The sequence below is a fragment of the Diospyros lotus genome, chromosome 11 (assembly GCF_014633365.1).
Source record: "Diospyros lotus cultivar Yz01 chromosome 11, ASM1463336v1, whole genome shotgun sequence".
Lineage (NCBI taxonomy): Eukaryota > Viridiplantae > Streptophyta > Magnoliopsida > Ericales > Ebenaceae > Diospyros > Diospyros lotus.
The window spans coordinates 6,781,667-6,798,226 of record NC_068348.1 but is presented as its reverse complement, the minus strand read 5'-3'; positions in this window follow the sequence as shown (position 1 = coordinate 6,798,226).

The following is a 16,560-nucleotide window of genomic DNA, read 5'->3' as shown; positions in this document are numbered from 1 at the left end:
TACTTTAGAGTGATACAATCTTTATAAGCAACTCACTGATAACGTAAAAATATTAAAGAATATTCAAGGAAAACAAAATAATGGAAACAAGAAGAATAAGAGCATATAATAATTGTTAATGCCTTTGATTGGAAGTTTGTAATTGAGAGATTTTTTTAAAGTTATAATTGAAAATTTTATAATAAAAAATAAATTTATAAAATATTCATGAAAAATAATAAAGATTGAAAAGAGAAAATTGGGAACAATAGAAAGAAACAACGTAAACATTGGAAAAAGAAAATGAAGAAGAAGAAAATAAAATATTATAAATTGATTGTTGTGCTGGTATTCATGTATCTATCTATGTGAAGTTTAAATTGAAAGTTAAATTTTATTTTTGAGTAAATTTTTTGAATAAAATATTCGTTAATAAAAAAATATTTAAATTACAAAAATTTTGCACCTTCCTAAGTGCGCGGACCTAATCGGTCGCCCAGATGGCTTTGTGGTCCAGCCTGGTCTGCATTGACAACTAGATGGCCCAGTTTAACCGAATTTGTGCACCCTGAGTGACTTTACTTGGCCACCCATTCCCACCCCCCCAAAATGACTGTTTTACTTGGACAATGCTACTCGGACGAATAACTTGACTAACAGATTGACAAACCCTTTTAAATTACAAATTAACCCTCAGCTTTCACTCTCTCTATTACTCTCGGTTCTTCTCACTCTTTTTCTCTTTCTCTTTCACTCTCTCTCTCAAAACCATCCTCTCTCAAACCCACTCTATCTCTCCCCCATTCTCTCTCTCAAACTTGCAGTATCTCTCCCCCCTCTCAAACCCACTCTATCTCTTTCCCATTCTCTCTCTCAAACCCTTGCAGTGTCTCCCCCCTCCCACCCTTTCTCAAACCCACTTTATCTCCCCCATTCTCTTTCTCAAATCCCAGCGTTGCAGTGTCCCCTCCTCCCCAGCACACTGCTCTCACACCGTCGTCGCCCAAGGATGGCCCCACCATCGTCGCCCGCCGTCGACCCCCCCCCGCGTCGCTCGAACCGCCATTGTCAAGCCCCATCACAGCTGTATTGACAACGTTTATATACAGTTTATATATACAGTTATAAATATTTTAATTTTTTACATGTACATATATACATTTATATATTTTCTTTTTTTCTGCTGTTATTTTTTTTTTGCTTCTGTTGTTTTCTTTATGGTGATTTAGCTATTGAAATGAAAATTAAAAAATATAATTTATTTTGAATTATGAAAGAACATAATTTATTTTGATTGTATATTTAACAATTGAGTAAAAAATATTAGTTGTGTTATTTTCGCTTATTTCATCTGTTATTAATTTTTCTTCAATTTGAGGGTATTAATTAAATTATTTACTTGTAAAATTATAACATTTGTGTAAAATAACTGTAAAATAAGATTAATATTTTACTTAAATCAGATTGGAGTAAAATTACTTGGTAAAATTTTGGAGTAGTGTAAACCAGTGTAAAATAAGATTGGTAAAATTATAACTTGGTAAAATTACTGAAATCAGTGTAAAATAAGATTGGAGTAAAATTAATATTTTTAAGATAAAATCTAATATAATTATATATATATTTTTATTATTTTACAATTAAATATAATAATAATTTTTTTTTATTTTACAATAAGATATAACAACAACAATCTTGATAGTTGTCATTATTAATATATATATATATATAATAAGATCACACAAGTAATTAAATAATTTATTTTCTCATTTAAGATCACTTTAAATACCAATTTATTGCAACACTATTAATTATATCTTAAAATCATCTCTTTTTTTATATTAAAATTATATTTCTTAAATAAAAAAAAAAACATAACAGAGAGTGGGTGAAGTTTGGGCGATTCGACCAACGCGATCGCGGGGGGGGGGACGATGGCGGCGACACCATCCTTGGGCGACGGTGATGGGAGCAACGATGGCGCGTTCCTCCCTCAAGGCCGAGAATAAGAGAGAGAGAGATAGTGTGTGGGTGAAGTTTGGGTGGCAGTTGTTCGCGATGGCGGGTGGGGGCGAGACGGTGCGAGAGGCGGTGTGGGGGGCTGGCGACGATGGTCAGTGGCTGGTGGGGGGGTGATGGCGACGGCGATAGCGATAGCGATGGCGGGGGGTGTTTGCGGTGTTGGTAGGGGAGACGGCCTGTGCAAGCAGGGGGGCGACGACGAGCGGTGTGGGGGGCTGGCGACGATGGTCAGTGGTTGGTGGGGGGGTGATGGCGACGGCGATAACGATGGCGGGGGGTGTTTGCGGTGTTGGTAGGGGAGACGGCCTGTGCAAGCAGGGGGGCGACGACGAGCGGTGTTGGCGGGGGAGACAGCGGTGGCGCCATCTTTGGGCGACGACAATGCGAGCAGCGATGGCGAGGTTGTCGGCGATGGAGGTGCGATAGCAGTGTGGGGGGCGGATGCTGCACCCGCGGGGTGGGTTTGGGGGGGCGATTTTGAGAGAGAAAGAGTGGGAAAGAGACAGAGCGAGAGAATGATTTTGAGAGAGAGAGAGAAAGGGGGTTTGAAAATAAGCTTGAAAATGGGCGGGCAAATATAAAATTTACTCAAATTGAAACTAAGATTATCGCGAGATTTTGACACTAAAATCTCGCGATAACTTGGGTTCGTCAACTCGTGCGTCAAGTTGTAAGTCCGTGTAGGTGTAGCATTATCCGTTTTACTTGGGGGTGGGGTCCACCCATTTCCACCACCAAAATGACTGTTTTGCCCCTGGGGTAAAGTCACCCCAGGGTGCACAAAATTGCACTCCAAATTGGAGACTGGTGTCTTGTGTTGTCTTCTGAGTTCTAAGATTATCCGTGCATTAACAAAATTACAGATTGTAGTCAAATAGGAACTCAATCAAAAATCACAAATTTTATTGTCTTAAATTATTATATTATTATTATTACTATTTTCAATACTTAATTTTTTTTTTTTTAAATGTAGAATAGCTGGGTTGGTTGGTTGGTTCAATTCAATTCCGATTAAACTGATGCTATATATATGGGCCCAATTTCTAATTGTTTTGATCTAAAAGTGATTATTAATATTTCAATCTGATTTTTAAAATAAATAAATATTCATGTACGTTACGTAGTAGACATGAGCGGATTTTTAAAGTGGGTGGTCATGTCTGCACAATAATTATATTTCTAAAATAAAAATTATCCTAACAAAAGTCTCAATCGCCATCTAATAATTCCATTTGAGTTAATTTTTTTAAAAATATTATAGAGAGAATCTATCAACAGTCACGTGTCACATTATATTAGGCGACGTCCTTACAATTGGGAACACCAAGAACCAAACGCGGAGCGGACAACGCGACAAACCAGCAAGAGCAAATACTACAAAATCCTGTAGTGGGTCCATCTCTAATTGGCTAGTTGCTAAATAATTAACGATGGATATTTTTGTTTTGTATTAATTAGGGTTCAGAAAAAATCATATGAAATCACCAAGAAAGATGGATGAGGTGGACGGGCTTCCATGCATTATCTATTTCATGTTCTTATCTATGTTTATCATGAACTATAATTTGTTATTTTCATATTCCCTTTAGTGAGTCTTAGGTCTTATCCTCCATAACTAACCTTACAAATAGCTCAAGACCTAACATGGGAAGGCAGTGGTGATGGATACATCATCGTTGGATGCAAATGAAGGGTGTGTTAAGCTAAGATGGTATCTTGTTCCAAGCAACCTAGGTACCAGTGGTGAAAGTTTTGTATAATTGTTTATTTTATCATTTAGGACTTGAGTTATGTTGAGCCAACTTACTTATACTAATTAGGTTTTGATGATTAATAAAAAGGGTATTATCAATATACAAATTATAGTATTTTGATGATTAAAAAAAGAGTATTTTTAAATATACTAATTGTAATATTGAATTTATTTTTATTAATTATCAAAACTTAATTAGTATGAATAAATTGGCTCAACATTTAGAATCAAAGCAAGAATAAGATTTTATGAGATAAGACAAATCTTATAAAATCCCATAAATAAGATCTCTCTCTCATCTCATAAAATCCCAACAAGTTATACGATTATCTATATATATATATATTATAACAAAACAGTCGTCAAATCATTTTCCAGCCCATTTTTAGTTTCTATTTTGAAATTTTATTATGTTTTGTTTATTTTTTTCTTACCCGAAATAGAATTTTTGTAAATCATTAATTAAGCCTAGATTTGTGAAAAATATGTAGTTCTTGGAATCTGTAGATAATGTTTTTTACCTAAAAAGTTTTTGGAAAATGTGTAAGTATGGTATATGAAGAGACAATAAATAATCTATATTATTAATTCTTAAATATTAATATAAAATTTTAATTAAAATAAATTACAGAAAAATAAAAATTTTTTAAATCGAGAGAAATTTTGAGATATCAAGTATTACCATTGAATACTGACTGTCAAGTAAAATTTTTTTAAAACTAAATTTAATTTTTTATTTTATTTTTCATAATTTATCTCTCATTCTCTCTAAATAAAGCCACCACTACTTACTCTAAAACCCTTAATTGGTTTCAAAATCATGCAAAAAAAAGTACAAATCTTATATATATTTATGTTATTAATTAATTTTAAAAAATAAGTAGTTAGTAGGTTATGTTAAATTAGTTATTTAAGCAAAATTTAATTATTTTAAATAAGTCATTTAAGTTATTTTGACAAAATTAATATTTTGTATAGGCTATTTATATTTATCATATGTTGTCATATTTCTTTTAAAAAATTTATTATGTTTTATATTTTAATTATTGACAGCAGAAATATGTGAAGTCATATATAGATAATTAATTTTGAAAATTTGATTATTATCATTTATATAATTAATTGATTATTTGAATTATTTTTATTTTTTATATATAGTTTAATTAATTTAATTTTTTATAATTTTAAATGTTATAATTTTATATATAACTTAAATATTATAATTTTATTTTTTAACTTTATTTTTTTTATTGCTTTCTTAAAAATTGACATGTCTTAAATGTGGTAATTGATTGTAAAGAGAAATATGTAAAGTATGTATGGATAATCAATTTCAAAAATTTATTATTGTCATTTATATAATTAATTAATTATTTAAATTATTTTTATTTTATATATAGTTTAATTAATTTAAATTTATTTTTTAAAATTTTAAATGTTATAATTTTATTTTTTTAATTTTATTTTTTTTATTACTTTCTTAAAAATTTGATCGTCTTGAATGTGGTAATTGATTGGCAGGAGAAATTTGTGAAGTCGTGTATGGATAATCAATTTCAAAAATTTGATTATTATAATTTATATAATTAATAATTATTTAAATTATCTTTATTTTATATATAGTTTAATTAATTTGAATTTATTTTATTATAATTTTAAATGTTATAGTTTTATATAATTTTATAGTTTAATTAATTTAATTTAATTTTTTTAAATTTTAAATGTTATAATTTTATATATAAGTTAATTGATTATTATCATTTATTTAATTAGTTTAATTGTGCTTTTGGTTTTCAATCAATTAATTTTAATCGTATTTCTGGTTTGTTGTGAACAGGTTTTGTGTAACAACTTAATTTTTTGAAAATCATCCTAACATTAAGTTTTTCAGTTAATAGTTATTTTTTAACTTTATTTTTTTGTTACTTTCAAAAAAAATTGACCTATCTTACATGTGGTAATTAATTGTAAGGGAGAAGATGTGAAATATTGTATAGATAATCAATTTTGAAAATTTGATTATTATAATTTATATAATTAATTAATTATTTAAATTATTTTTACTTTATATATATCATTTAATTAATTTAAATTTATTTTTTTAGATAAGTCGTTTAAGTTATTTTGACAAAATTAATATTTTGTATAGGCTATTTATATTTATCATATGTTCTCATATTTCTTTTAAAAAATTTATTATGTTTTATATTTTTATTGTCGGCAGGAGAAATATGTGAAGTCATATATGGATAATTAATTTTAAAATTTTGATTATTATCATTTATATAATTAATTGATTATTTAAATGATCTTTATTTTTTATTTATATAGTTTAATTAATTTAAATTTATTTTTTTATAATTTTAAATGTTATAATTTTATATATAGCTTAAATATTATAATTTTATTTTTTAACTTTTTTTTTGTTTACTTTCTTAAAATTTTGACATGTCTTGAATGTGATAATTGATTGCCAGCTTGTATAGATAATCAATATTTAAAGTCATGTCAATGTAAACAGATTTTTTCTAACAGCTTAATTTTTTAGAAGTCGTCCTAACATTAAGTTTTTCAATTAATAGTTATTTTTTAACCTTTTTTTTTTATTACTTTTTAAAATTTTTGATATATTTTGAATGTGGTAATTAATTGTTAGGAAGAAGATGTGAAATCATGTATAGATAACAAATTTTGAAAATTTGATTATTATAATTTATATAATTAATTGATTATTTAAATTATCTTTATTATATATATAATTTAATTAATTTAAATTTATTTTTTTATAATTTTATATATAACTTAAATGTTATAATTTTATTTTTTAACCATTTTTGTTGATTTTTTAAAATTTGACATGTTTTGAATGTGGTAATTGATTGTCATGAGGAATATGTGAAGTCATGTATGGATAATCAATTTTGAAAATTTGATTATTATCATTTATATAATTATTTATTTATTTAAATTATCTTTATTTTATATATAGTTTAATTAATTTAAATTTATTTTTTTATAATTTTAAATGTTATAATGTTATATATAACTAAATGTTATAATTTTATTTTTTAACATTATTTTTTTTGTTACTTTCTTAAAATTTTGACCTATCTTAAATGTAGTAATTGATTGATATGAGAAATATATGAAGTCATATATGGATAATCAACTTTGAAAATTTGATTATTATCATTTATATAATTAATTGATTATTTAAATTATCTTTATTTTATATATAGCTTAATTAATTTAAATTTATTTTTTATAATTTTAAATGTTATAATTTTATATATAACTTAAATGTTATAATTTTATTTTTTAACTTTATTTGCAAACGTAGTGAAGTTTTTAGTGTGATGAAGTTGGTAATTAACCCTAATTTGATCTTTAAGTGCACGTGTATGCTAGAAGCAAGTCTGGTTAGTATAGTGTTTGAGGTTTGCAATGTGTTAAGAATGATTATGTGCTAAAACATGTTCTAACATGTTATGCTCATCTTTCTCAACAGCAAGAGTCTGATCTTTATTAAAATATTGAAAATACCAAAATTGAGGAGAAAAGTGTGCTTAATCAATTTTCATAATTTAATGTTTATATTTGTAAAATAAGTTTGGGGGTTCCTAATAAATATGATGTAAGTACTAATTAATGACATTATATTCTAGATTTTTTCATCTAATGATGAGGTTACTACGTCTTTGAAGTCGGGTCGCGAGTTATAGATACATTGAAAAACTATGAAAGTGTTTTATCAAAAAGGCTCTCCTTGGCGATTTGTTAACTAATGCAACTAAGAAGATTCAATCGATGATCAAGAAGGAGAATAACTGAAAAAAGTTTATTTGATTGGTTTCGGATTATAATTTTTTTTATTAGAACCTATTCCTATAAAACTTTTGAGGTTATTTTGTTAATTGCTACTGAATTTTATTTATTGACTTTTGTTATAATTTCTTATGTAAGGTAAACTTGGTTTGCTAATTTTTTATTTCTAAATATTTTGGTTGTTGCTGGATTTATATCTAGGCAATTTGTTTGATCTACATGTTTTTTGTTTTCTTTTATTATTTAGTTTTTTTCTTTTTTTTACTGATTCACATTTATGTATTTGCTCATTTTTTATGTTCTTTCACTTCTATTTATTTGTATAATTTTTTTAGTCCACTAATTTATAGTGGGTGTCTAACATTCCTAAGCACATTCTTACTTGTATTTTTTTTTTCACTGCACAAATTATTCTTTTCAATGTATTGCTCAAGAATTTATCATAATTTAGCTATAGTTTAATAACATGCATAATATTGAAATAATAACGAACGAAAAACATCTTCAATCAAATAATTAATAAAACGGATCGAGAAATCATCATTTATATTGAGTAATCAACTACTTTACTACTGAGAATTCAGAATAAGATATGCCACATTTTTAGTGTTTCATGCATCAAAGTGAAAATATTGTATTAGAAATGGTAGACGTTAACCTCACTCTAACGAGTCACGAATACTATAGACGCTGGATACAATCTTTTGTTAAATACACACATATGTGTTGTTGTATGTTTATTCATTTCTCACGATTGTAACATGATTATTTTTTTTATTTTCTACTTCTTTATTATGATTTTTATTTGTTATAACTACTCAATTATGTAATTTCTGCTTTAACGATTATATTTTTTCTTGCGATATTCGTGCATCGCATGGGTGATGCACTAGTTTTTGGCTTATAATAAGTTGGTGTGGGATGAATGAGTTTCAAGCATAAGGTTGAGATTTTTAACTATTTACTAGAAAGCAATAAGTTTTATTTAAGTTTACTCCCATGATCTCATTATGCCTCTATAACAATTATGAGATTTCAAACATGTAGCCTAACTGAAATTCAAGTGTTTTTCATTGTCTATTTTATTTTGGGACTTGAGTTCTTAGAGAGCAAAGGCGGCGAAACCTTGATTCCACCCAGCGTGCCCAAACCTGTAAGAGCATAGTCGACCTGCAAATTTAGCCAACCATGAGTTACGGAGGCACCCCAAAGGTGGGACTGAGGACGCCATACTATTAGAAACAAATTTGTTTTCGTCTCAAAAAAAATTTGGTCTCTAATTCGGTTGTGTGATTGGTTTCAAAATCGATCAAATTTTACATTTAGAGGTGAAATTTTCTCCATCTCTAAATTTAGAGAAATTTTTTGTCTCTAAATTTAAAGGCAGACTTAAAAGAAATTACCTACCATTGGTCGCCGTCCATGGCAGATTCCAATAATCAGAATAAATTATCAAAATCGCCTTAGCTTGATAACCAACATACTTAAAAACCAAAACCGTCAAACGATCGAATCTCAATAAATTTAAAAATTAACTTTTTGAAAAAAATGATGCCTATTTCTGGGAGGAAATTGCTGGCCACTATTCATTGCAAATTCCGACAATCATAATTGATCAACAGAAAGGCCTTGGTCTAGTCACCAACGTGCCCAAAAATCAAATTGATCCAATGATTAGATCTCAACAAATTTGAAAATTAACCTTTTAAAAAAAGCTACCCATTTTTGGAAGGCATCACCGCCAACGTCCATGGTAGATTCCAACGATCCGGGCAGATCATCAAAATGACATTGGTTTAGTAACTAACATACCCAAGAATCAAAATAACCAATAGTCAGATCTTAATAGATCTAAAAATTATTTTTTTTTAAAAAAATATTACTCATTTCTAAAAAGACAACACCGGCCACCGTATATGGTAGATTCTGATGATTAGAATCAATAATCGGAATTGCCTTGATCTAGTGACTAGTATACTCAAAAACTAAAACACCGACAATTGAATCTCACTGAATCTAAAAATTATAATTGGAGACCATTAGTTCTTACTTTAAATCGAATAAGAAAATAATAGATTTAATTTAATTTTCATCTGTTCAAATTAATTGAATAAGAAAACAATAAATTTAATTTTAAAATATGGAAATCAAGTATAAAGTAAATTTCATTTTACGCGATTATTTTTTTGGAAACTTTTTATATGATTTTTATTTTGAAATTGAAATTGAAAATGACGTAATTTAACTCAATTTAATTGAAGTTGTACGAATGTTAATTTTTGATCAACTTATTAAGCATTTATGTGACTTTAACAAATCACACTTTGATTTTATTTTTTTATGAATTCAAGATTTTCTTTTTTTAGATTCTAATATTTCACAAAATTATCTTAACTCCCATTTAAGTCTAATTTTTATTAATTTTAAGATAAATTTTAATTTTAAAAATTTCTCTAAAATTTTTTATTTGTAAGAATGCTTCTCAAAATAAGGTTGAGAAGCATTTTAAAATTTTTATCAGACTGTTTATTAAATTTTTTGGAATGAAAATTGCACTTTTTATAAGATGGGGATCATATAGATCATTTTTTTTTTATTTGTAAAACCACAGATAAATTTATCTCCCATCATTTTTAGATAAATTTATCTATAAAATCTCATATAAAAAATCACGTGATTTCTTTTCAGTGAGTTGTCAGATAAATTTAATAAATACAATAAAAATATTTTAGTCTGGAATGCTTTTCAAATCCCACTTCTTTCAACCCATATTTTGCTTAATAAACATTACTTTTGTTGCCAAACTACAATAATTATATTTATTTATTTGGGATCAACTAAAGTAGAGTCCTTCACTAGAGTTGAGGGTTTGAGATGTTGCCGGCGAGGTCAATAGGGTCGGAGCTACAGTCCTAGAAAGCCAATAGAACTAGAGCTCAGAAGGGGTCTTTGGGATAGCTTGCCCGGATAAGGTCTTTGGGGCGACGATGGAGGGATGCCCCAAAAAGTCTTTGGGGAGATGAGCCTTCAGGGATCATAACTTTGCCTTAGCCTGTGAACACAATGGATGTCAGAAAAGCAAGTTAGATATTCTCTCATGTAGGCCCCCACGATGCCTAAGTCAGACAACAATCCAAAGATAATGTCCAAGAATATGCATGTGAATGTCTTATGTCCAATGTACATGTGATGTAATGTCTCCCATAAGTCCCGAAGAGTAGTCAGGAACGTTCTAAATGAGTTCTAGAGAGAGACAGGGTTAGATCCAAATGACTCGTGAGAGTTGAGGAAAAGATCAATTTGCCTTCGAAGAGACTAATATTTATAGACAAACACATAAGACCCACGTATAAGTCCGAAAAATGCATCAAGAAGCATATGTAGAGAGAGGTCGGAAGGCTTGGGGATGTCTTTAGGGTGAGGCCTCGATTGTTGTCCCAGGTGGTCTTGAAGAGGGTTTCGGGGACACTAGATGGTTTTGATTCAGGAGACCCGAAAGATGTCTCCAAACTTAGCAAAATGAATGAGGCCAGATTATTCTTGGGAGACCCTTTGGGTGGCTCGGGAGGCTATCGTCTTGGAGATTATCTAGGGAACTATGATTCACTTACTTAAAAAAAATTTAAGGCACCTCACAACAACTATCTTAATGGTATTAGATCAAATTGAGATATATATTAAATTAGTAATATTAATTATTGTCCATAGTTAAGTTGGCAATAAATGTTTTCTATTTTTAATTTATAAATAATTTTATTAGATGATAATAATTATATTATATTTTGAATTAATTAATCAATTAATTCAATTATTTAAAAACACTAATAAAATGCAGTAAATATACAAATTAAAGATGTTTAAAAATAATTTTATTAAAAAAAATATTTTTATTATTTTTATTCTTGGACTATAATATCATTCTTACATATACTCTATTATTGAAGCAATCTAGAAGAATTATATATATATAAAGGGTCATTTTTATACAAAAATAGAAATAATTAACACAATATTGATTATTTCATTATTTTATTATAAAATAAAAAAACCTCAATATAGAGTTTATATTCTGTCTTTAATTTTAGAAACGAAAAAATTCCATCATGGGAAAAAGAATTCTAGAATTTGTCAAAGACAAAAAAATTTGTCTCTGAATCCCTTTCTAAAGGAAAAAAATTTAAAGACAAAAAATATACATCTCTGATTTCGTATCTGACTTAGAGAGATATTTTTCATCTCTAAAAATTAGAGATGAAAATTTTCTATCACTAATCCCTCTTAGGAAGAAAGAAATTTTAGACACGAAAAATATCCGTCCATGATTCTCTCTTTAACTTAGAGACAAATATTTTTCATCTCTAAATCCATCTCTAGAAGTTTTTTTTGCCAATCCGTCTTTATCAGAGACAGAAAAATTTCTATCTCTAAAATCGTTTTTTTTTTATAGTATTCGGACATGATATATGGCATGAATAACTAATTTTATCAAACAGATGGTATCTTAATATCACAAATTGTACATTCACATGAACTTTTCAAAAATAAAAATTGACCTGTGTAAAATCATTTTCTACACTTTATGTCATATTATTCAACATAATATGCTATACAATCACATATTTTTATGTTAATTATGTAAATAAAATGCTCATACCCCATTCTTTGATTACACCTAGAGAAAAACTAAGAAAATAATGTTTATGTTGCTTCAGCTTCTAACTTCTTATTGTGGCTTCTTGAAATGTTTTTCAAACACTTAGTAGTTTTTTCAAATATTTTTATTTATTGATTTTTTTTCTAATTTCTTCTCTCTTTTTTTGAATTTTTATTTATTATTATTTTTCCTTTCTTTTTCTTTTTCTTTCCTTTTTTTTCTTCTTAATTTTCTTCCCCACGTGCCTCCATGCACAACTCACTTGGCATGCCAACTGCACGTGCCCAACCTTCCAATCGTCTTTTTCGGTGCTCTCACTCAACTTTGTTGTTTTTTTGTCTTGTCTTTCCCTTCTTTCTTCCTCATTTCTTCTTTTATCCTTATTTTTATTCTTCTATTTTTCATGCCAAAACAGCCTCGGCCCTTGAGAATTCTACCTTGTTAGACTGGCAGCCAAGCCATCTCATCTTAAAATTGATCTAAACATGGCTGATTTGTCCCTTAATTAAGTTGTAGCCAAGCCATCTCCCAGGGCCGACTTAAGGCATAGGCCACTAAGGCCTATGCCTAGGGCCCCCCAAAAATTGAAATTCTCATCCATGGCTTGGGGCCTAGGATTGTAATTCATGAAATTGTCAACTTCCTTGAGCAACAACAATTTAGGTTTGGTGGCCTCGTTCTCGGAGAAGGCCAGTCGGCATCGCTTCTTGGGGCTACCGTCGTCCCAATCCAGAAACGAGCTGTAGAAACAAGTGTAATCCTCCTGGGTGAGAAACGGAAAGGCAGAGACTTCCATCAAAAGGACAACAAATCTAATGAGAAAAGAGAGCTCATCGGAGTTGAAATGCATGTGAACGAAGAAGACAGTTTGAACATGGGGAAGGATGTAGTATACATATATGGAGGATGCATGCATATATATGGGTTAGTTGGTTTACGCGCTTGGGGATAGCGCGAGGGGGGAACGCCCATTGAGATTCAGCTCATGCCTTTCCTTTCCTTTCCTTTCCTTCCTCTTGTTTTGTTTCGTTTCTTGTGGGCACATTTGGGTTTGGCGAGTCCGAAAATTGCCCAGAAACTTCTCGAAAATCAGCGGAAATGGGGCCAATAACTTGAAAAAAATCCTACACATTACATAACTTAAACTTTCAAAGTTAAAAAAAAAAAAAAAAAAAACTAATTTGTTATTCTATTAAAGAAAAATCTGTATAAAAGGGATTTTCAGTTTTTAGATAAAATTAAAAAACAGCATCAACTGTTTCTCTTTTTGGGTGAATTCATAAAGCTCTTAAAATTAGCTTCTTCTTTTTTTTTTTTTAAGAGAGATATATACACATTTTAGGGTGTTTTAATTTCAAAAATTAGATTAACTAGGTATTCGATTTGATTTTAGAAATAACACCAACTCCAAAAGTAAGTGTAACACGAGAAAGATTAACTAATTTGACTATATTATTAATTGAAAAATATTTATTTTTTAAATTAGAATATAAAAATTTAATTAGTGATTTTATATATCAAAAAATAAGAAAAATAAATTTTTAATATTTTTTATTATTTTTTAAAAAGTCACTTATTTAGTTATCGCCTAAGCCCTACTAACCCTTGAGCCGAACCATGTGCTTCTCTCCGAGAATCTTGAGAATCGTCGTTTTCCCTAACCACAACCAAACAAAACCGATCAATAGCAAGAATTTCGATTTTTAATTTCTCGGGGATGGTGCTAAAATGGGAACGGACTGGCACCAATGTAGGCAGCAATCGTTGGCGTGGAGAGTGAGTGAGAAGCCGTCGATGAAGGGGACGGAGCCCGACAGAGGATGGCCGTCTATGCTGGGGTAGGTCAAACTGAGATCATTGATCACCGGATTGGGAGAAGTCTCTTTCACCACCATTGATTATTACGAACAGAAAACTTGGGGGGCGCTTTCCAGAGTTTCCATCGGCTTTAACTGAGCTACTAACATAGTTAGTTGGACCGACTTGGTATAAGTGTATAATTCAGTAATTTCATGGCTCATGTTGGACACTAATGCACTAAATAAATGTATAATTCAATAATGTGCAAGTGTTGTTCCCTACTTATGGTTCAATCTATACGAGTGCAACTCCGTCTTACTTATATTTTTCAACGATCAAATTAGTTTTGATATCGAAAATAGAATAAAATAATAATTTAATTTACCTTAAAATTTATGTCTTCATATAAACGTATTATAAAATAAGAGAATGTCAACTACGAATCATGACTCAATGTAGTCTAACCTAACATCATGGAGAAATAGTTATTTAACTTATTTACAATAATGCAGCCTAAATATTTATAATAAAATATGAAAAGAAAATAAATTTTTAATTAAAATAATATCATTATATTTTAATAATTGATAAAATATTTATAGTTTTTGACTATTTAAAAATTATGAAAATATAGCTTTTTCACTTAACAACTAAATATTTATTAATTCTTATAAAATTATAAATGAAAGTGGGTTGAAATTAAATTATTTTAATTTTTTTTTTAGTCCACTTTTTTTCCATTTTTAGGAGTGATGTGTAGGAAAAAAGAAGTGTAGATCAACTTATAAAAAAATAAGATCATTTGAGTTGGGTAAGACTCAACACTTGAAATTATGAAGGTGAGTAAAATTTTGATTAAATCAAAATAATCGACCAAATTTTTACTTCTATTCGATCTCTTTATTGAAAAAAAAAAACTAAAATACCGAACTGACTAAAAGTAAAAAATAATGTCATTTTTTACCAAATTAAGAATTAGAGAAGGATAGATTTGACAAAAGAAGAAGTTGTTCAACATACCATAAGGAAAATTTAATTTTTTTAAGTTTTTTTCAATTTGAGCAACTATTCAATCGATGCAATTCAATTTTTAAAAAATGTTCAATTTATTCGATTTGAGTAATTCAGACCAAATGCTCATCTGCACTTAAAACCTTTTAGGTTTCTTAATTTTTAATTAAAAAAACATGTTAAACAATACATAAATTATGAAAATGTTATATGTAATACCAAATAGCAAAACTGGCCACCTTAACTTAATTTGTTAATTAAGTTTGTTTTCAATAGTCTATTTTAATTATGTGATTATCTATATTTTCTACCTGTTTACAAATATCTATGAAATCCACAACACCAAATCAAAAAAGATTATGAATTTATTAAATCATTAATATATTACAATTGGGATTAACTTAACAGTCTATTAAATCCATAACAGTTTGGGACTAGAACTCAATATGCATACACACTTATAAATAAGGTTAGATGGATGCATATATGCTTGTGCACGTCATTAACAAAAAGTTGTAGCAGTTTGGGTGAAGATTGAAAAAGGTTCTTAATCACTAATTGGCAATGGATACTATTAACTGTAACTGGGTGAAGATGTGGGCCATTGGGAATGGAGCATTCGGGGAAGCGCACATGGGAATTCATCGGCCCCCCAACATTGATTATTCGAAGTTATTGGTTCCTATAATTACAGTCCAGTCCGCTGAATTCAAAGACTCGTCGTCTCTTCAAAACAAATGAAGCATCATATTCACATTGAACGATTGCCCAAGGATCATTGGCTGATACAAAGAAGACGTAAGCAACGAAGACAATAGGATGGTCTACAACCTTTTGCTAGAGTTCGCTCCTGGCAATTCCCTAAAGAATCTCATGCAGAAAAGCAGCGAAGGAAAGTTGTCGAAGTCCGATGTGAGGCGCTATCCTAGGATGATCCTTAACCCGAGAACATTCTTGTTTTTTCCTCCAAAAATGATGGGAACAATGTAAAGATAGTTGATTTTGGGACAACTCAAAAAACAAGAGACGACAAAAGAAGCTGTAGTCCTAGAAATGGTGGTTCACATTGTGGAGATCTTCGTTTCGCTTCACCGAAGTCTATTTTCCATGGTTTGATCATAGGGTCAATGGATATATGAGATTTGGGGTACATGGTGGCGAAGATATTGACTGAAAAATGGTATAGGAGTATCGGAAATTTTGGGACCTAAGATGTCAAGTTTCTCTTAGAGCTAGGAAACCTCAAAATTGTCAAAAATCTCGGATTCCCCATCATCTGTCAGATGAAGGGCGAGATTTTGTAATAAAATGTCTAAATAGGCGATCGGAGGGTATATGGATAGCTAAAAGACTTCTGAACCATCCTTTCATTGTCGATGAGTCAAATGGATTGGTGGATGATGAGGATGAGATGGTGCCATCGTGGATTAGTGTTGATGATGGCGAATGGATTTCTCGAGTCTCCACATTTGGGGACTTGGGGGGGCTCGTCAGTGCAGAGAAAATTACAAGGGAA